General features: G+C 42.1%; 1 pseudogene; it reads left to right on the top strand.

Moving 5' to 3' along the window:
• Gm6546 (predicted gene 6546) lies at positions 5,357–7,345 on the top strand (annotated as a pseudogene).

Here is a 22,428-nt window from a genome sequence, read left to right as displayed (position 1 = left end):
TACAATGAATTCCACAGTTTTTTTGTGTGTTTTTATTTGGTTAAACTTTAATGGGTTCTTTCCTCCTCTCTTTCTCTCTTTCTCTCTTTCTCTCTTTCTCTCTCTGTCTCTGTCTCTCTCTCTCTCTCTCTCTCTCTCTCTCTCTCTTTCTTTCTTTCTTTCTGAGGCTAGTTTTATTTTATTTCCTTTGGGGGGTTTTGTCGTAGTATTGGGATTTTGTTTATTGAGAAACAAATATGGGTAGGGAAGAGGAAAGAATCTGGAAGGACTTAGAGGATGGAAAGAATATGAACAAAATATATTTAAATTTAAAATTTTTTAAAATATTAAAAAATAAAGAACCTCAGGAAATTCCAGGTTAAAAGAGCAACAGGGGAGTAGCCTTGTAGAAATGCCCACATTAGCATTAGGTTTGCACTGTCAGAAAGGCCCAAAACACATATGAAAAGATGCTGACGATGCCATGTAATAACTAAGGAAATGGATGTGTGGGATATACAATTGACAAAAATCTAATTTTGATGATACTCACTTTTGATGAATACAAAAAAAAAAACAATATCTTTGGGGTAAGACTCTGGGGTAAGACTCAAATGTTCGAACATATATCAAGTTGTTTAATCTATTTTTCTTTTTATTCAACAATTCATTGCTAGGAACTTAAAATTACAGATGTAATTTCTTTCTTTTCAGAAAGAAGTTTACAAGATACGTTCATTTCAAAGTGATTTTGTGATATGTATTTTATAATGTGTTCTATAGGAACATATAGAGAGAAATTCTTGGGGTGTAGAGAAGAATTATGCAAGGCAGGCCATACCAATGTCAGAAGCAAGGGACAAGGGGTGGGGGATGATAGACAGTTGTGTAGTATACACTTGACTCGCAATACTTCTCAGCCAATAAAATAATAGCCCATACTTAATTTGGATTGTGAAGTTTTTGTATTCTTGCTTCAACTTACTTCAGTCCAAAAATAATTTTGAGCCCTACCCTGGTCTAAACATATTCGGTTACATGTTTCTAATGGACTGGGTTATAAAGTATTATTATAATTTTATCATGGAGACTGATATGACAGGAAGACAAACAAGCATGAGGCCATGAAATTGTGTGACATGCCAGATGTAGAATACAGCACAGTCGGGCTGCAGTTGGGATGTGCGGGCAGGGGGAGATGCAGAGGGAACAGAAAATTATGCTGTAACTAGATGGACCACAGGAGTCCCTAATCTCTCAGCAAAACAACTCCAGCTGCCACCTGGAGTATGAAGTGGAAAGAGAAGGTGGAAGCCACTTAGCTCACTAGGCGATTAAGTCAGAACAATGGCAGAAAGAGATAGGATAAGGGGTTAGAGCTGAGAACATTGTAGAGAGAGTGGGGAGAAGGGAGGTGATGTCATTCATGGTAAACAATGTTCATCAGACATAATCATTGCCCATATGTGGAAGATGAAGGAACTAAAAATACTTCGAGGCTCATTAACTATGAGAAGACGACGCTGTCAACTTAAATAACCATCAAAGAGGTTTTTCCAAAGAATAATATTTACTTGGAAATACAGAACACTGAAGTGGGAATACGTGGGCTGTCAAAAATGATCACACATTCAATGACGTTGAGGCAAGGGCAAGACTTTTAAATGGCATGAACAGGATTACATAAGATATTTTGAAACAATAGTCCTTGGCTTCAGGATCAATAACAAGGGTGGTGCTGGTCTGGGGTTGAACTGGCAGTTGTCAGGCATATGTCCTTGCAGAAGTGGTTTTGGGGTAATATCATGGTGGCCTTTGTGCAAAGTCCCAAAGTCTGCAATGGTTATCAGGGAACTGTGAAGTGGGAACGAATGGCTTCTTTGGAAAGTCAGTTGCATCAGATGCTGTTTTGCTGGGGCAGGTATGTGAAGGAGTATTTTCCTGAAGTAGACACAGGTGTAAAGATGCTTTGCTAAAGCAAGAAAGTGATGAAGGATTTTTTTGCTAATGTCATACCTGTATTAGTTCCCTTACATTGCTCTGCTGAGCTTGGTTTGTCATGACTCCACAGAGGAATGCACCAAAAAAGTTTTGGTAGTGTTCTAGTGGCTTCTTGCCGCTTCCACGAACTCAGATAAAGTGATGTGAGCTGATACAGACTCACGTGAAGTTTTGCTAAGACAAGTTCACACGGTAATGCAAGACCCATGAAAGGATACGTGATGTCTGGAGGGAGTATAAATAGGACCCAATGGGCAGTGACAGAGGCTTGTATAGCTAGCTTTGCAAGGCATCATTGGTCTCCAGTCTTCCTCTTCACTGATCTCTCACTTTGTTGAAAGAGGCACATCAGGGAACTTCTCCTGGCATTCCTGTTGGTCTTAATCCCTCATGCTGACTCCTGCTGACTTGGCGGAGGCCTGGCTGTTTCTGCTAGGTAGTTTCCTGTTTGCTATCCTGACACTACTGAACTGGACTGCTGGTATAATCCTGAAGTGTTTGAAAGTGGATTGAGCTACCGCTGCTGATTCCTGTGAACTGAACTGCTGATTTCCTGACAATGCAGATTGGATTTGCTCCAAAGAACAATTTCTAAACAAGTCCACTTCTCCTGTATACTAATGACCTTTCTTTTCCACTATTTCTGGAGGGTGGTAGACTAGAAAGAAGGTTAAGGGACTTAAGAACCCATATTAAAAGTAGGGTTTGAGGGGCTAGCAAGATGGCTCAGCAGGTAAGAGCACTGACTGCTCTTCCAAAGTTCATGAGTTCAAATCTCAGCAACCACATGGTGGTTCACAACCATCCGTAATGAGGTCTGATACCCTCCCTCTTCTGGTGCATCTGAAGTCAGCTACAGTGTACTTATGTATAATGATAAATAAATCTTTGGGCCGGAACAGTCAGGGACTGAGTGACCAGAGCCAACTGGAGTGAGTGGGGTTGACCAGAGTGAGCAGAGGTCCTAAAAAATTCAATTCCCAACAACCACATGAAGGCTCACAACCACCTGTACAGCTACAGTGTGCTCACATACATCAAATAAATAAATAAATCTTCTTTTTAAAAGTAAGGTTTGAAAATTCTAAGCCTGTCATGACCCTCTGACTTTATTGTTTTGTTAGAGTTGTCTCAAGTCACTCAGCTCTGGAAAGTTCTCACATTGTTCTTCCACAAAAAGGAGAATAGGCTGGAGGACTTGCTCCCACTGGAGGACTCACTTCCTGCTAGGGAACTGAGGTTTAAGGTAAGTGGGGCAATCCAGTGTCCTGCAGTCATCTGGGAATGCATCCAAAGCTTGGGAGGGAAATGGACGACTCCAACACTTGGCAACAGGAGAAGAGGAGATGGCGAAATGAGCTGCACCTCTGCACTGCACTCTGTACTTTTGAAGGAGTGCTCAGCTCTCACACTTTCTAACAAGTGAAGGGTACACTCTTCCTCACCCTAGGCATTCAGAAACAGAACAGCATCAAGCCTCTTCCTTCTCTCCACTTGGCAAGATCAATGAAGCTCAGAGTTTTTCTGGCCTCAGTCTAAAAGCACAACAACCAAATAAAGAAAAAAGAAACTCCAAGAAAATAAACAAGCACAAGCATTGAAATGAGCCAGAGTTGACCAAAAGTCACATAAATTAAATTATATGGGGTTTTTTTTTTTTCAGTTTCATGAGGAAACTTGCTCCTGACAAGAATATTGAGTCCCTTTCTGCTGAGTAACAGGGCATTCTCAGTCCCACACGAGTCCCAGAAGAATTTCCCAACATTGTTCCTGTTCCTCAAACCCTGGCAAAGTCGAAGACATTCCCAAAGACTGGATTTATTTAGGGTACTAATGTGGCAATTTCTACACATTTCATTACGTTAACTTTTAAGAGTGCTCCTAAATATTTAAGTTTGTGATTAATCATAAGCCCTTCTGATTTTGTTTGCTCAGAGAAGAAAACAGATTCTGACTCTGACAAGACAGAAACAGTGAATTATCACAGAAATGACCCCACGGGTACTCAGGGCTTCAAGGCTGACTAAGCAAATAAAGCAAAGATACAAAAAGTGGTTTTAATAAAAAGAGAAAATTTAAACAAGCTGTAGAAGTTGTTCTCCCCCAAAAAGTGTATTTTATTAAATAGCATATTTTTAAATAGTCAAAATTCAAACTAGGCACTGGAATTGAGCTCAGCAGATGGGTAGTGAATGGGGTGTCCCCTAAACTGAAGCACTAGGGACCCCGTGATATAACTTGAAAGAATTCTAATAGTTTTTCTTATAATCCCAATCTTGTAATTCACACGTCAAATTTTCACAAACTCAGAAAATGTTTACATGTAGTTCTCTCTCTCTCTCTCTCTCTCTCTCTCTCTCTCTGTGTGTGTGTGTGTGTGTGTGTGTGTGTGTGTGTGTGTATGTGTGTGTGTGTGTAAGAGAGAGGGTGAGGGAGAGAGAGAGAATTCACAGGAGTGTTTCTCTCTTCACATGCGCACCCCAAGAATTAAACTCAGGTCATCAAGCTTGGCAGCAAGTGACTATCCATTGGGCTTCCTCACTGTCCCTCTCAGCGAGTGACTATCCACTGGGCTTCCTCACTGTCCCTCTGATATTTTAATAACTGGGAACTTTAATTCTGACCCAATATGAATAAAAACTATCTTTATTTGGTGTCACTGGGATAAACGAGACTTCTATAAAACGCGGACAGTTTGGTTGATCTTAGAACACTCTAGTTCTAGATACGATCTCAGTAGGCTCGCGCTTCTCTGTCCCTGGCTGGAAGCGAGCTTCTCTATCTCTTTTACGGCTTACTCTCTTGACACGTCTTTTTCAGCACCTTCATTCTCTGGATCATGTGTGCTGTCTGTGCTTGGTCTTTCCGTTATGTTAGCCCTGACACCATCACAGATGCACCCACCCTTTTCAGTCTTTAATCCTGGTATGGCTTCACCATGGTCCATTCAGTTCCTGCCATGTCATCTCCACCCTTTCATACTTCAAGCTGCTGTGGGTCCCAAAGGTGAGGCGCCTACTCAGCTCTGGTAGACTGTTCTATCATCAGCTCTTTTCCAAGAGGAAGCGACCGTGTGAAATGGAGATCACTTGTGGTGTTTTTCACAGTTAGGAATATAGATTTTGGCTCTCTCCACCAGCCGAGCAAGATGCCCAAAGGAAAGAAAGTCAAGGGGAGAAGGTGGCCCCAGTCTCACCGTCGACAAGAAACAGGAGGCTACTTTATATGCCTAAGTACAGGGGAACGCCAGGGCCAAGAAGTGGGAGTGGGGGAGAGAGGGGAGTGGGGGTGGGGGAGGGCATGGGGGACTTTTGGGATAGCATTGGGAATGTAAATGAAGAAAATACCTAATTTTAAAAAAGAAAAAAGAAAAAGAAAGAAACAGGAGGCCAAAAAGGTGGTCAATCCTTTGTTTGAGAAAAGGTCCAAGAACTTCGGCATTAGGCAGGACATCCAGCCCAAAAGAGATCTAACATGCTTCATCAAATGGCCCTGCTACACCATGCTGCAGAGGCAAAGAGCCATCCTCCTCTAAGTGACTCAAAGTACCTCCTGCCATTAACCAGTTCACCCAGGCCCTAAGCAGGCAAACAGCTACTCAGCTGCTTAAGCTTGTCCACAAGTACAAGCCAGAGACAAAGCAAGAGAGGAAGCAAAGGCTACTGGCCCGTGCTGAAAAGAAAGCTGCTGGCAAATCAAAACAACCCTGAGATTCCACTTCACTCCAGTCAGAATGGCTAAGATCAAAAACTCAGGTGACAGCAGATGCTGGCGAGGATGTGGAGAAAGGGGAACACTCCTCCATTGTTGGTGGGATTGCAAGCTTGTACAACCACTCTGGAAATCAGTCTGGCAGTTCCTCAGAAAATTGGACATAGTACTACCAGAGGATCCAGCAATACCTCTCCTGGGCATATATCCAGAAGATGCCCCAACTGGTAAGAAGGACACATGCTCCACTATGTTCATAGTAGCCTTATTTATAATAGCCAGAAGCTGGAAAGAACCCAGATGCCCCTCAACAGAGGAATGGATACAGAAAATGTGGTACATTTACACAATGGAATACTACTCGGCTATTTAAAAAAATGAATTTATGAAATTCCTAGGCAAATGGATGGACCTGGAGGGCATCATCCTGAGTGAGGTAACCCAATCACAAAGGAACTCACACAATATGAACTCACTGATAAGTGGATATTAGCCCAGAAACTTAGGATACCCAAGATATAAGATACAACTTGCTAAACGCATGAAATTCAAGAAGAAGGAAGACCAAAGTGTGGACACTTTACCCCTTCCTAGAAATGGGAACAAAACACCCGTGGAAGGAGTTACAGAGATAAAATTTGGAGCTGTGACAAAAAGATGGACCATCTAGTGATTGCCATATGCAGGGATCCATCCCATAATCAGCTTCCAAACGCTGACACCATTGCACACGCTAGCAAAATTTTGCTGAAAGGACCCAGATATAGCTCTCTCTTGTGAGACTATGCCGGGGCCTAGCAAACACAGAAGTGGATGATCACAGTCAGCTATTGGATGGATCACACGGCCCCCAATGCAGGAGCTATAGATATTACCCAAGGAGCTAAAGGGAACTGCAACCCTATAGGTGGAACAACAATATGAACTAACCAGTACCCCGGAACTCTTGTCTCTAGCTGCATATGCATCATAAGATGGCCTAGTCGGCCATCACTGCAAAGAGAGGCCCATTGGACTTGCCAGCTTTAGATGCCCCAGTACAGGGGAATGCCAGGGCCAAAAAGGGGGAGTGGGTGGGTAGGGGATTGGGGGTGGGGTGGATATGGGGGACCTTTGGGATAGCATTGAAAATGTAAACGAGGAAAATACCTAATTAAAAAAAATTAAAAAAAAAAAAAAGAAAGCTGCTGGCAGATGGAACGTCCCAACTAAGAGACCACCTGTCCTCTGAGCAGGAGTCAATACAGTCACCACCTTGGTGGAGAACAAGAAGGCTCAGCTGGTGGTGATTGCCCATGATGTAGACCCCACTGAGCTGGTAGTTTTCCTGCCTGCCCTGTGTCGAAAGATGGAGGTGCCCTACAGCATCATCAAGGGAAAGGCCAGGCTGGGACGAATGGTCCACAGAAAGCCATACGCCACTGTTACCTTCACACAGGAAGACAAGGGTGCTCTGGTTAAGCTGGTGGAAGCTATTAAGGAGCAATTATAATGACAGATATGACAAGATCCACCACTACTGGAGAGGCAATATCCTGGGTCTTAAGTCTGTGGCTCGCATTGCCAAGCTGGAAAAGGTAAAGGCTAAAGAACTCGCCACTAAACTGGGTTAAATGTACACTAATTTTTTGTACATAAATATAATTACAAAATTTTTTAAAAGTATGTAGATTTTGACCAGGTGGTGGTGGTGCATGCCTTTAATCCCAGCACTTGGGAGACAGATGCACACAGATCTATAAGACCAAGGCCAGCCTGCTCTGCAGAGAAAGTTCCAGGATAGCCAAGGCTACACAGAGAAACCCTTTCTCGAAAAACCAAAAGATAGATAGATAGATAGATAGATAGATAGATAGATAGATAGATAGATAGATAGGTAGATTTTGTTGTCCAACCAACCTGGCAGCACCATTTAGCATATGCTTAGCCTGTAGGGGAAACCTTAAACTTTTCAGTCTCATTTTGTTTATCTGTCAAATCAAATAAGGCTATAAGGAACCTATCAAATCAAAGGAAGCTATAAGGAATAGGTTTTTTTAAAAAACAACTATGAAATTCTTAAAGTGGTAAGTGCTTAATAAAGCTTATCTATATTACCCAGCCCCTTCTGATTTTCTATCCTGCCTCCTTTGCTAAATGTGACTTTCTGGAGACAGCCTATGCCTTCCTACAGACTGTTGCTTAGGGATATGGCCTCCTTCACTGTTAAGCCACCATTGTGCTATAACCTACAGATTCTGGCTATGATTTTTCACCAAGGTCTATACAATCCCACTTCACAGATATCGTTACATTTCTCAATGAATGTCCTGTAAGACTCAAATTTAACATGTAAGGAAAAGAGCTGCCTCCTCCCATCCTCCACAGCAACACCGTCACAGAACCTCCTGGGGCACTTTGGTTTTGATATTCACTCCTGCCAGTGTCCAGATACTTTAAGCGTTTAATATGTTCCTCATATCCACCCACTTGCCATAGACCACTGCATAACTGAAAGAAAAGGAAGTGGACAGAGCCAGAGAGCAAGTAGTATAAGAAGATAGGGAGATGAACGCACATGATCAGCAGCTCAGAAAACAACTGTCCTGAGAGAATCATCACCATGCTGGCAAGATCCACTCATACCATCTGGAAAGCATTGAGTGTGATCTTTGCAAATCTAATAGAGGAGAAAAGCCACTTCATGACCAGCAAAACAGAGATTCAATTAGATATTTTTATATTTACACATTCATGGACTAGCTTTTTCCAAAATCCCTTAAAAGCGACATTTCTCTCTCTTTGGATAAGACAGTAGAAGGTAGAAAGAAATCAGAAACAGTACAAGGCTCAGGACCACATTACAAGGTGTGTGGAGACAACTCAGAACAGTCACTAATAGCATGGGCGAGACTTCTTGGCCATCTCAGAAATTCTCTCTGGTCATCCCTAATAGGCGTCTTGTTATGTTTGCAGGTTTCTACACAGACACAGCTGTGGTAACAAGGTATGCATACACATCCATGAGGTAATAAGTACAATAGGTTTCTCTTAACTTAACAATAGGTAACTCCTAGAGATGCTACCTCTAAGGTTGACTGAATGGAAGGCCAAAGTCTTGTTTCCCCTGTGGGACAACACCAGACTCTAGGGTCAGAAGGAAAAAAAAAAAAAACAGCGGCTCTGACTGGACTCCCAGTTAACCGAAATAGTTTGGCCAAGGCCAAACTCCCTACAACAGACACCAAAAACAACAACAACACAAAAACAAAACAAACCCCACAAAACAAAACAAACAAACAAAAACACAACCACCACCACCACCAAAACAACAACAACAACAAAACCAAATAAATATAAACATTAGACTCAGTGATCTGAGAGTCTTGGAGGGATGTCTCTATGATGACCAACTAGAGGGAGCATGCTACATTCTAGAACCCTGCTGTTGGTGCAGATGACATGGACAAGACAGACAAGACTCACAGACAAGACCCACAGGCACTTTTATCTTGTAATTCAGTGGAGTCCAAGGACCTTAGGAAGGAGGAAGGGCTGAGGCTAAGTGAGGAACACTCTCAGTGGTCATCCTCCATCCGTTCCTACCCCAGGTGGGTCCTCAGGTCTCAGTGGGATCTCCAGATGTTATGAGGTTGCCTTCTACACTTCCTTGTTATAGCTCAGGTGCTACTGTTGGAGCCGCTTCATTTCCTGCCATTGTAAGGGGAGAATGTAAGTCTGGCCTGTCCATAAAAATCAAATTTTGACTTGCAACATTGCAACATCATGGTCTTGTTTTTAACACCATAACACTTGGCAGCAAGTGCCTTTTCCTGATGAGCCATCTCACCAGCCTTTCCTTTTACTACTCAAATACTATATCTACATAGGCAGTGTGTGTATGTGTGTGTGTGTGTGTGTGTGTGTGTGCATGTGTATGTGCAAGAACGTGTGTGTAAGTGAGGCTTGAGGAGGACCCCAGGTGTCCTGCTCCATCATTTTCCTTATTCCTCAAGACAGGATCTTTTGTTTAACCTGGAGCTAGGTTGTTGACAAACATGCCTTGACAGTCCTCCTGTCTCTGCTTCCACAGCACTGGGATTCCCCTACCCTCTAAGCCATCTCCCCAGGCCCCAGAACCATGCCTAAATACTCTTCAACTTATTTTCTGCTGTTCCTTGACATGTAAGAACACTTTTCCTATAAGCAAGGACTCAGGATACAAAAGTAAAAATTAAAATTAAAACAGTCAGGGTATTTTCATACTCCTTGTGAAAGAAGAGGGATGACACAAAATTATAAAAGTTATTAAATTTCACACATATACTACGGGAAAATATTTAAAGGGATAAAGAGGAGATGAACATAGTATTTTAAATATAGTAGTGTCGATCAGGTTCTCAGCAAGAAATGAATTCAAATGTTTCAAATAAGAAGACTCCGAGTTTCAATTTCAGAAGTGTGAAAATAGATGAAAGGCAAGAGGAAAGGTGTTGTCGTTTTAATAAGAATAGCCCCACAGACTTATATTTTAAATACTTAACTATCAATTTTATAATATTATATATAATATATTAATAATAATAAATACTTAATCTTATTCACCTTGAGAAGGAGGTGTGGCCTTGTTTTAAGAAGTGTGTCACTGAGGGTGGACTTTTGAGTTTCAAAAGCCCAAGCCAGACTCAGTTCCTCTCTCTCTCTCTCTCTCTCTCTCTCTCTCTCTCTCTCTCTCTCTCTCTCTCTCTTTCTGCTGCCTGAAGATCCAGATGTAGAACTTTCAGCTCCTTCTCCAGCACCATGTCTGCCTGTGTGCTGCCATGCTTCCTGCCATTGAATGACAATGGACATGGATGAAACCTCTGAAACTATAAGCCAGCCCCATTTAAATGCTTTCCTTTCCAAGTGTTGTCGTGGTCATGGTGTCTCTGCACAGCAACAAAGCACTGGCTAGGACAGAAGGTAGCTGCTGGTCAGCTTTAGCATGATGACAAAACACCTGTGGAAACCATTCTAAGGGAGGAACGGCTTGTCTTAGTTCATAGTTCTATAGGCTTCTGCCCAAGGTCACCTGTTCTCATCGCTTCAGGGCCTGTCATGATACAAAGGATCATGGTAGCAAGTGTGTGAAGGAGCAAAGCTGTTCGTATCATGGTGACCAGGAAGCAGAGAAACAAAGAATCTGAGGACCAAATACAACCTTCAGATCCACCTTCCTCCAAGTTGGCCATACCTGCCAAAGTTTTCACCATCTGGCAATTAGCCCGTTTAGCTATGACTGTAAGTGGATTCATCTACTGATGAGATCAGAGACCTCATGACCCTGTTACTTTCCAAAGGCTCCACATGAGCCATGAGAGGACATTTCAGATCCAAATCATCACAGTGATATTTCCCAGTTCCTGACAAGGCACAGTGAGAAAAGAACAATATCACAGTGCAGTCTGAGGTCACGTGGGGCCTCAGAAATTACGGGTCCTGAGTCAAAGAGGGAGTGAGCAAGGAAAAGCCCGTTCTTTCTCTGTTCCTGTTTCTGTTAGCTCCAACCATAGAAGAGCCCAAAAGAGGCCAGAGGACACAGGAGATAGCCAGGTGGCAGCAGTGATGTAAACACATTTCAGGTCATTAGAAGACAGCAGCAGTAAGTTCTGCTCTTCTTTATGGAGACTGGGGGGTGGGGGGAGGAGCACCTGGAGGACACCTAGGTTTGCTCTGAGGCACCTGGTTGACGAGAGTTGCCATCATTAGCATGAAGAATTTAGAGAACCAAGTACAGTAAAGAGTTTGGCTTTGAACATTCAAGATGCTTAAGAGATAGATAGTAAGTGTGAGTACGAGATTAGAGCAAAAGAGATATAAATTGGTAATTGGTAAATTGGCTAGTTAGAATATTTTTTAACGGTATAAAAGATGATCAAAGAGAGTCAAATATGCTGCATCTAGGGCACACCAACATTTAAAGCTTTAGGAGACCAGAGACAGCCAGCAGAGAATATAAGAAAATAGCATCCAGTGACACTGAAAGAAACTACAAGAGGTTGGTGAGGTGGAAGACAAGTCAGAGAGGATTTTACAGAAGGATGAGCAATCTGCAGTATTAAATGCCGCTGACCATGACATTTGGACAGCTCAGAAGTCCTTGGCAACCCTGAAGGAAGCAATTTTATTGAAGCATCGGGATTAACAACCTGGTTGCTGTGAGTTAGAGAAAAAATAGGAAGTGAAGAAATGGAGGTAAAAATATGAGCAAATTCCTTAGGGCTATTTTGGAGCAAAAAAAGTTCCAGTAGTAGTAGTTGTGTGTGTGTGTGTGTGTGTGTGTGTGTGTGTGTGTGTGTGTGTGTGTGAATAACCCCATAAGATTGTGAAAGTTGATGGTACAATAGAAGAGAGGAAAATTGTGTTCATCAGAAACTATTGTAACAAAATGAGTAAGGCAATTAGTTTAGAAATGTTGAACTTTTTTCTTATAATTCTGTAGCTTTTAATCACTCCTACCCACATTCCCCTGGGCAAAAAAGCTCACGTGCTCAGTTTCAACATAAATCAAACAAGCATGTAAGCTTCCCACGGCTGAGAAGCATCTCAAATTTCTGAAGCTGAGACTGTGTCGTTTTACTATTGGAGAGCCCTGGAAACAGTAACACTGAACCACACAGACAGAATAAGGTGTCTAGCCAGGCTAGACACCACATGTCTACAATTCCAGCTAAAGGATCACAACTTTGAAGCCAGCCTGGGCTACACAGTGAGTCCTTGTCTCAAAAGAGAAAGGGTTGGGAGTACCTAGATGTCACTCAGTGGTAGAGCACTTAGCGTGTACAAGGTCACAGCTTTGGTTTCTAACGTGTGTGTGTGTGTGTGTGTGTGTGTGTGTGTGTGTGTGTGTGTGTAGGCACCATCACATCACCACCACCAACAACAACAACAACTTCTTAATATCATTGAAAAAGATAGACGTGTGGTGGTTTGAATGAGTGTGAGTTCCATATGCTCATATATTTGAAGAGATGGTTCCTAGTTGATGGGACTGTTTGGGAAGGATTAGGAGCTATTGGCCTTGTTGGCAGAGGTGTGTGGGGGAAGGGCTTTGAGGTTTTAAAACTTCATGTGAGTCTCACTGCTCTCTATCTATATATCTATCTACCTATCTACATATCTACCTACTTACCTCTCTTTTCTATCTCTCTATCTCTATCTCTGTCTCACATTTCAAAGAACTTTACTTCCTCAGACACGCTTTCTTCTTTCAAATGCTGTTTCAGAATAGGGTCTACTGGGACATGAGAACAGTCTGTGGTGAACAGGAAGAAGGAAGGAGGGCAGGGACTGACCTAATGCATTGTGATTGGCTAGCTCAAGATAGTACCCATGAGGAGCGCTTCACAATGTCTCCATGCTATCAAAGATGATTCTGACACACATCTCAAACGTGCAACAAAAAGAAATGGAAGGAAAAAGAGGTTTGTGTTTTAAGGTTTTCTCTGAAGAGGCAACACAGTTTGGTTAGGAAAAGCTCAAGCAGGCTGGAGAGATGGCTCAGCAGTTAAGAGCACCGACTGCTCTTCCAAAGGTCCTGAATTCAATTCCCAGCAACCACATGGTGGCTTACAACCATCTGTAATGAGATCTGATGCCCTCTTCTGGTGTGTCTGAAGACAGCTACAGTGTACTCATATATATTAAATAAATAATATTTTTAAAAAATAAGAAAGAAAGAAAGAAAGAAAGAAAGAAAGAAAGAAAGAAAGAAAGAAAGAAAGAAAGGAAGGAAGGAAGGAAGGAAGGAAGGAAGGAAGGAAGGAAGGAAGGAAGGAAGGAAGAAAGGAAGAAAGGAAGAAAGGAAGAAAGGAAGGAAGGAAGGAGAGAGAGGGAGAGGAAGGAAGGAAGGAAGGAAGGAAGGAGAGAGAGGGAGAGGAAGGAAGGAAGGAAGGAAGGAAGGAAAAGAAAGAGAGAGAGAGAGGGAGGGAGGGAAGGAGAGAGGAAGGACGGAAGAAGAGAGAGGGAGAGGAAGGAAGGAAGGAAGGAAGGAAGGAAGGAAGGAAGGAAGGAAGGAAAAGAAAGAGAGAGGGAGGGAGGGAAGGAGAGAGGAAGGAAGGAAGGAAGGAAGGAAGGAAGGAAGGAAGGAAGGAAGGAAGGAAGGAAGGGCAAGCAGAGCCAAGCTCAGGTGCTGCTCGCTCTTCAATGAGGCACTTTCCTGCTGGTTGATCTCCTTCCTGCCTTTCTATCCTCTTGAAGCTGCATGAGAGCCTGTCAGGAGTCACTTTTCTCTGCTGTTTCCAGAGCCTTGCTCTTTTCATCCCTGTTCAGTCTCCTTCCTGAAGGTCGTGATGAACTAACTGTGAAGCTGGATATTTCATTTATCATTCCTTTTCAGTGAGAACCCTCACCTTTCAGATCTTAGCTTGCACTGAGGCTCTACAACTCCTCCACATTGTGGTTAGCAATACTCCTGGGCTAGAATTATGGAGCAATTCAAAGGTCAAATGCAGAAAACTAGCATGCTCGGTGATTAGGATTGCTAAACCTCTTGGGTTTTAAAAGATAAAGAATGCCATGGGTTTGTGAACAGTCTTAAACCTTATGACTTATGTGTATCAAATACTGGCTTTGATTTGACAAGACCTTGTTATTAAGTTATATATAGGGATATAATTGTTCACATGGAATGATTTTTTTTAAATCCAGCTTACTAATTAAATATAAAAATTCTCAGAGAGGCACTTATTTTTATAAATTTTAGGTTAATTTAGAATGTTTGCCATATTAGGAATTTGCATAGACAAAATTGTTATTTCACTTCCCTAGGCCATGCCATGCCAGCTCTTAAGTATTATGAAAAAATGTAATTTCATGAACAATTACTAAGAACATTTTTACCTAAATGGGAAAGATTGTTCTTCCTCTGTTATATCCCTTAGGGTATAACTTCTTGAAGGCAGATACAGTCAATTGATTTCTGGTATAATATCCTAGGACAGTTTTATTAACTCCATGCTTATTCAATTAATAATAATTAAATGTATTTTTCAGACTCAATCACTGATTGATTCATAGTAATTACCTCGATGGGACCACAAAATGGAGTCTGAAGTAACAGTTGGACTTCATCTGGATTAAATTACTAGGGTAGGCTTTACAATGAGAGTCAATGGGTGATGACAAAGATGAATGCCTAGGGGTGGGAATCACATGAAGTGATTAAAGACAGCAACACCGACCTTTACTTTAAACTGTAATCACTTCTCAGCCTCGTCTCTTCACCAATAATTATTAATTCCCAATATTTTCCAATCCTTCTGGGCATAATAAAAGAGAAAGATTGCATATCAAAAGAGACTTCTTTTCTGGCCCCAAATAAAAATAAATACTAAATCTGAGTCTAATTATCCAGCATTACATTAGTCCCCTAAGAAAAGAATAAATATAAGGTTTTAAAAACATGTTTAATATTTTAGACTGTTTAATATTAATAGAAAGCCTTATTTCTCATTAGTATAGGAAATAAACACACAGTGTACACTGTTGTTTCTTTTAATTTCCAGAATGTAAACTAGAACTTCCTCTTTCTTTGTTTACTTGTATTCTCTTCAAAACAATGAAGCTTCAGACCGACCAATTCAAGCACAGTGAGGTACGCAACTGTCCCCAATGGAAGTAGTGTCCTGGAGTTCAGCTACAGGGAAAGACTGACTACCCATGATGGATGCCCTGCTGCTGGTGTTACAGCATGAGCTGGGAAAGAAAGGCATCAACAAAGAGGTCCAACCTGCTCAGAGCACAAACAGGATGAGCGGGGCCAGATACTGTAAGGCATGTCTTTAATCCCCACACTCTGGGAGGCAGATGCAGATGGATCTCAGGAGTTCAAGGCCAATCAGGTCTATATAGCAAGTTCCAGACCAGCCTGGACAATATAATAAGACCCTGTTTTATATATTATTGATATATATCATATGTAAATATTAATACATATCAAAGAGGGCATGCAATCATAGTGGCCTCCCAGGATGCTACCATGTTCCATATGGTCAGAGGGAGAAGAAACAAATATGGAAAGGAGTAAGACTAGAAAGACATTTTCTCACCCAATATGATATGGCAGTAAATGAACTCACTGTCTCAACAGAGAGACACAGAAAAATATATTCAGATAAGTGTGTCTTGACATATGCCTACAAACCCCTAACTCTCTCGACTGAGCATTCCTGAGAACTCTCCCCATCACAGTGAGCACATCTAACTCCCAGATCTCGGATTGCAGGTGCAATTCCCTGCTAATAGGACACATGGTTTCCTGGGGAACAGATGATTTTCAAGCTAGAGCAGGAAGTGTAGGGTGCATTGTACCATCCTGTGTTTGAAAGCAAGAAAACACTCAGAGAATAATGAAGAAATGCCCAAACCACATGGCTTAGAGGGGTTGCCACTGGGAAAAATCAGTGATTTAAGCATCAAACTTGACATAGGAATTATAAGCTGATACAGTAGCACACGTTACAGTAGCTGGGATGGTTGAAACAGAAGACAACTTGAGTTTGAGACCAGCCTGGACAGCATAAAAGAACCTGTTTCTCTTCGCCTCCCCCCACCCAAAAAAAGAAAAAAATTACTCTAGCCTACTTAATAAAACACATTTAAACTGTAAACACATTTAAATATTAAATAGATAAGTTAAAATTTTGGTTAAAAGTAAGTTTCAAAGCATCAAAAATAGTGTTCTGGCTAGTTTAATGTCAACTTCACGCAGATTAGAGTCATTCGAGAGAGCCTCAATTGAGAAAATACCTCCATAAAACTGGCTACAGGAAAGCTTGTAGGACATTGTCTTAATCAGTGAATGATGCGAGAGGGCCAGTCCACTGAGAGAGGGGCCACCCCTGGGCTGGCAGTCCTTAGTTCTATAAGAAAGCAGACTGAACAAGCATGGAGAGCCAGTCAGGAAGCAGTACCCCTCCATGGCCTCTGACTCAGCTCCTGTATTCAGGTCTTTGCCCTGTCTGAGTTCCTGCCTTTGACTGTCCTCAGTGGACTGTGATTCCAGATATGTAAGCCAAATAAACCCTTTCCTTTCCAAGTCACTTTTGGTCATGGCGCTTCATCATAGCAATAATAACCCTAACTAAAACAGTACACAAAATTGTAATGTGTAAACTTGACAAATATCACCCTAGTCACAGGATTGGAGTGCGCTGATTCTATAATGGGACAGATCTAAGTCATGTGATTCCTGATAGGATGCAAAGATGAGATGAGAATCTGTGATGTTCCTAACTGTACTAGTAAGAGCTCTCCAAAGAGATAGGATATATAGGTTGACAGAACAAGAAAGGGATATTTAGGAAAATTGGATTATCATTATGAAGGCTAAGGAACCCCCTGATACGACACTTAAAAGCCAAGGAACCAGAGAACTCAGTAGCATGGCCACCAAGTTCAAAGATCCCAGAACCAAGCCAGTAGCATCTTCTGTGTCTAAGACCAAGGACCTGAGTTCCTGGGTCAAGGTGAGGGATGCGGGCGAGTCACTGATGCAAGCCCCAGATTCCAAAGTCCATGGGAATTAATGTTCTGCAAGAGAAAAGTGCCCAGCTCCACAAGAGAGAACAATTCACCTTCTCTCTTCCTTTCTGATCTACAGAGCACCCAGCCAATGGAAGTGATGCTTCCCACTCGGCGCATCAAATCACGCACCAGTCTTTTCTGGAAAGAACCTCATACGCACAAGTAACAGTCAGGCATCACTTCTTAACAACAGAGATGAATTCTGAGCAATGTGCCCTGAAGGGCTTAGACACAAGTCTAAATAGTGTAAGTCACTCCATAAGCCTCTTTGAGGTACTCAGTGATGCCAAAAATACATTTTTACAGTAAGTTTGTTTATTTAAGTTGAAGGAATCTACTCAAAAAGCTGTTAAGTTAGACATGGTAGTGTTTGCCTGTAATACCCGCACTCAAAATGTGTGTGTAATAGGGGTAGACAGGAAACCAGCAAATTTGAAACCAGCTTTGGCTAAGTAGATGAACTCTTAAAAAAGCATAAGAAAACTGTTGAAAAATATAGTAGCTACATAAAACAGTAACGGTCTTTTTTTTTTTTTTTTTTTTTTTTTTTGGTTTTTCTGAGACAGCTCTGTGTAGCACTGGCTGTCCTAGAACTCATTTTGTAGACCAGGATGACCCCACACACAGAGCTCCACCTACTCTTGCCTTCTGAGTACTGGGATCACTGGGATTAAAGGTATGTGCCACCATGCCTGGTTAACATAGTCATTTTTATCGTTAAGTAGGAATTGTACATAACCTGTATCGCTATACTTTTCTAGGCTGGTAGTAGATTTGTTTATACCACACACCCATCAGGACTGTTTTGCATCGCATTAGGGATGGCCCCACAGTTACTAGGTAACAGGAAGTTTCATTATAACCCTACGCGATCACAACTGACTTAATGTCAGTGTGGGGTGCATTACCAAGATACTTTATCAGCTCTCAACTCTCCTTTAATCCAGTTAGTTCACACCTAACATTAGCCATACATGTATACCGAAGATGCATAGCCTAAAGTGTAATCATGAAAGAAAAAAAAAAAAAAAAACCACAGTTTCACATTAACACACGTTGTACATGATAAATGGCCAGTGAAAGCCAAAGGAACACTGAAGACTTCCCAGACAGAAGAACTGAAGCGACAAGAGCACTGGTTCTGAAGGGGGCTTTGCTACCAGGCGCTTTGCTACCTACCAGGTGGGGACTTTGCTATCAGGCATGCCAAGAAAACAAATGAGAGGACTGGACAGGGCCTTGGGGCTCCCAGCAACAGCGTCTCCATGTCAGTGTCCTGGTGTGGGGTCTTCCCTTACTTAGACTACTTGTGTGCAAACACACACTAAAGCTGCAGAAATCACTTAAAGCTAAAGGCATCAGATCAGCAACTTACTCTCTGATTGTCAGGAAAGCAAAACCATTCCTGTCCTGTGCTATACTTGTAACTTTTCTGAACGTTTCCTGTGATTCTAAACTTAAAAATATATTTTCTTTTTTTTAAATTTTTTTCATGCAATATATTTTGATCATATTTTTCCTCTCCCAGATCTTTCCCACCTCCCTACCCAACCCCTACTCTCTCAAAAAGCAAACAATGATAATCCAAACAAACAAACCATTAACTCACACACACACAAAGATACATTTGAACTCAAAAAAAGACAATAACAGCATGCATAAGACCATGCAGGTTCAAACCAGACAAAATCCCAGCACTAAGGAGAAGTAAGCATAAAGTCTCACCCTAACCAAGAAGCTGTTTGCAACTGATACCTGCTGAGAAGGGGAAACCAGTTTCTCCAGTACAGAGTCACCAAGTATATCAACCACAGCCAACGCAGATCCATGCCCAGGTACAGGTGACCAACACAAACAAACTCCAAACTATTCAGAGGCAAGCTGATCTCTGAGTTCAAGGACAATCTACAAAGCTAGTTCCAAGACAGCCAGGGCTACACAGAGAGAAAGCAGTCTCAAAAACCAATGAAAATGATGATTAATAAATAAATATTCAATTTGAAGTGTTCCCGTGTTTTGGTTCTTATCCTTTCAGCATGACGCAGCATGCATCTGGAAGTCGGTCACCTGCTTGTCCTCAGACTGCTGGACACGCAGACACTCAATGGCACTGCCTGGCTGAGCTAATATTCAATTATTACTTCTTCCTCTCAATGTTAAGGATGCTGTATTAGTTTTGTTTCTAATATTGTGTGATAAGACACCATGACCAAACCAACTGCTATGGGAAAGAGTTTATTTGGGCTTATTGTTCCAGTGGACGTGTGACTATGATGGCAGAGAGAAGGCATTCCAGCAGGAAGAGGAAGCTAAGAGCTCATGTCTTGAACTGCAAGTGTGAAGCAGAGAGAGTGAGCATGAGACATGAGTCTAAACTCTCCAGGCCCACCTCCAGGGTGAACAAGGCCACATCTCCTGAGCCTCCCCAAACAGCACCTCTAACTGGGGACCAAGCTTTCAAATATCCAAGACTATGGAGGAAGTTTTTATTCAAGTCACCATAAATGCCTAAATGGCAATGCCCCATAATCTTTCTCCCTCTTATACCTCAATTCAAATCTCACCTCAACCCACTCCCCAAATTAAATCAAATAATAGCAACACAGATTCCCAACAATTTCTTGTTTAGGTTTTGTTCTTTATTATTTTTTTCTCCCCTGACCATCATTTTACACACATAACCCCCTATTTTCCTGAATTCAGCCTCCATATAACTGTTCTATATACACATTATACATTAGGCTACATTTTGACATTTTTTTCCTTGGCATCCAGACAAACGTCTTGAGCCATGATATGGGAGTTGCCTGAGGCAAAGTACCTCCTTGCTTTGCCAGCACAGCCATCTGTGTGTGGGTAGTGTGTTGTGGAAAGAACTGGACAGCTTTACTGTATTCACCATTAATATTTTATTTTTTTTAAGTAGTGGAAAATAAGATGGAGCAGTTGGTGCTATGAAAAATATAGGTTCCATGAAAATAACAATATTGAGACAAAGATGGAAATCAACAGACATGCCAAAAACTGTAGTGGTTCCATCTTTTTTGGTTGTTCCTTGAACTTCACCTGGACGATGCATGTTCTAATGGAAGAAGGGGCTCAAAACTAAAGAACACTCCTGACATGTGAGAAGTATGCTCCAAACCTATGCTTTAGTTAGCATACTTAAGATCATCCTTATAAACAGGTTAGATATTTAAGTTTCACGTGGTTTGAGGAAAGCAAGACTCAGGCACAGGCAAAGACACGGACCCGAGCACATGTGCAGACATGAACATCCACCAGCACTGGAGGTAAGGCTACACTCAGACTAGGAGCAAGTACAGGCACAGGCATAGAGACACACACAGGCCCAGACTGAGGCACACCAGCAGCGGCAGCTGCACACACAGAAACACCGTGACCTATGAAGCGCAAGCTTCCTGAGAGAAAAGGTTCACTCCTCTCTTAAGGTTCCAGGGTGACAATTTTCACCAGCCATGGCCTGGGACAGGGGGTGCTTTTTGAGAACCAGTGCTTGCAACAGAAGTACTCTCATCTCAGTAATGATGCTGGAACTACAGGCCTCCCAGTGAGCCCCATAAACCTTATGTATGAGGCCCAGGAGGAAGGACTATCCTTTCTTTGGCTGTAGTTCCATCATAAATCCTTATGTAAGCTTTTCACTTGGGATAAAAACTGAAAATCAACTCTGAGCTTTGTAGCTTGCCTTTCCTTTTACGTTCTAACAGGAGAGACCTAAAATGCAGGTCAACCAGACAGAGAATGTAAAACATAAGAAAGGAGAGAAAAAATAGAGGGAGTGAGGAAGAGCACTTAGAAATAAACAGGCAAAGACAGACAAAGATGGAGCAAAGGAATGTGGGGAGTAGGTGTGTGGAGAGCCGTGCCGCAAGCAATCGCGTGCGTGCCGTGAGCAATCAACATTATAAGATGGCACTGGCTTCCACTGCGCCTAACTAGTAAACAAGCCTTATGCGCAAGTGCAAGAGTGAACTCACGTGGGGTGATGGGCGAGCAACGAATCAGGAGCTGTCACACCACATCAGGTGCTGAAACGTCACGCTGCGGGCTATATAAGCAGCGCCATTTTCCCGGTTCGGGGTCTTCCCTCCTGATAAGTAAGCAATAAAAGCTTTGCCGCAGAAGATTCCGGTTGTCCTGAGTGTGTTCTTGCCGGCGGGGACAAAAGCTCGGGATATAGGTGGAAAAAAAAAGAAGACAATAAAGGCTGGACATAGGGACATGCACCTGGAATCCCAGCACTTGGGAGGCAGAGGCAGGAGGATTGCTGTGAGTTCAAGGCCAACACGGTCTACACTGATTTCTCAGGGACAGTCACTGCTGCAGAGGAGACCTCGTTATAAATAAGTAAAGCATAACAAAGAGACTGCACCATTGCCAGTGAGCTCTCTCTGCTTTGTGGCTGTCTCTAAAGATGTAAGCTCCCAGCCACTGCACTAGCACCATGCCTGCCTGCTGCCATGCTCTCCACTGTGATGGATGTGGACTCCATCAGCATCTGAAACAAACTCTTTTTTATAAGCTGCATTAGTCTTGGTGTCTTATCACAGTCACAGAAAGGGGACTAAGACATTCCCCTACACCCTCCCCCCTCATTTAAAGTTCTCGTATACTTGATTTTATTTATACTTATCTTTCCATATAATGGGAAGTCTACTAAGTATTAAATCCTTTCCTGGGAGAAGAAATACAATAAACAAGTAAATATGTATATACATCTGTACATAAATACATGTGTACATCTATACAAAATATGTCCTAAGTATGAAAATCTAAGAAATGTGCTTTGAATGTATCAGTTACTATGTCCTTAATGTGTCATAAGCAATTAGAGGTTAAGTTTATATCGGAAGTATATATTTCAGAGTCTGAATTCAGCCATGTCACCCTCTGGGACTCACTGCGCTGTTCCACATCTTAACCTGTCAGCAGGAGTCACCATCACTCTCAGGAGGAGGCAGGAGGCAGAAGTATTTCATCCCTCAAGACTGACTCTCTCTCTCTCTCTCTCTCTCTCTCTCTCTCTCTCTCTCTCTCTCATTGTAAACCTGATGGTTTGGTTTTAAAGTTAGAGATAGGAGTCAGAGAAAGCCAAAGAGAGAATAACTTTAACATAATTCTATCTGATCATATAAAGAGCTGTTAACTACTTGCAGTTTTTAGAAGTAA

The sequence above is a fragment of the Mus musculus genome, chromosome 3 (assembly GCF_000001635.26).
Source record: "Mus musculus strain C57BL/6J chromosome 3, GRCm38.p6 C57BL/6J".
Lineage (NCBI taxonomy): Eukaryota > Metazoa > Chordata > Mammalia > Rodentia > Muridae > Mus > Mus musculus.
Note: the sequence above shows the minus strand (reverse complement) of the source record. Positions and strands in the feature narration are given on the sequence as shown.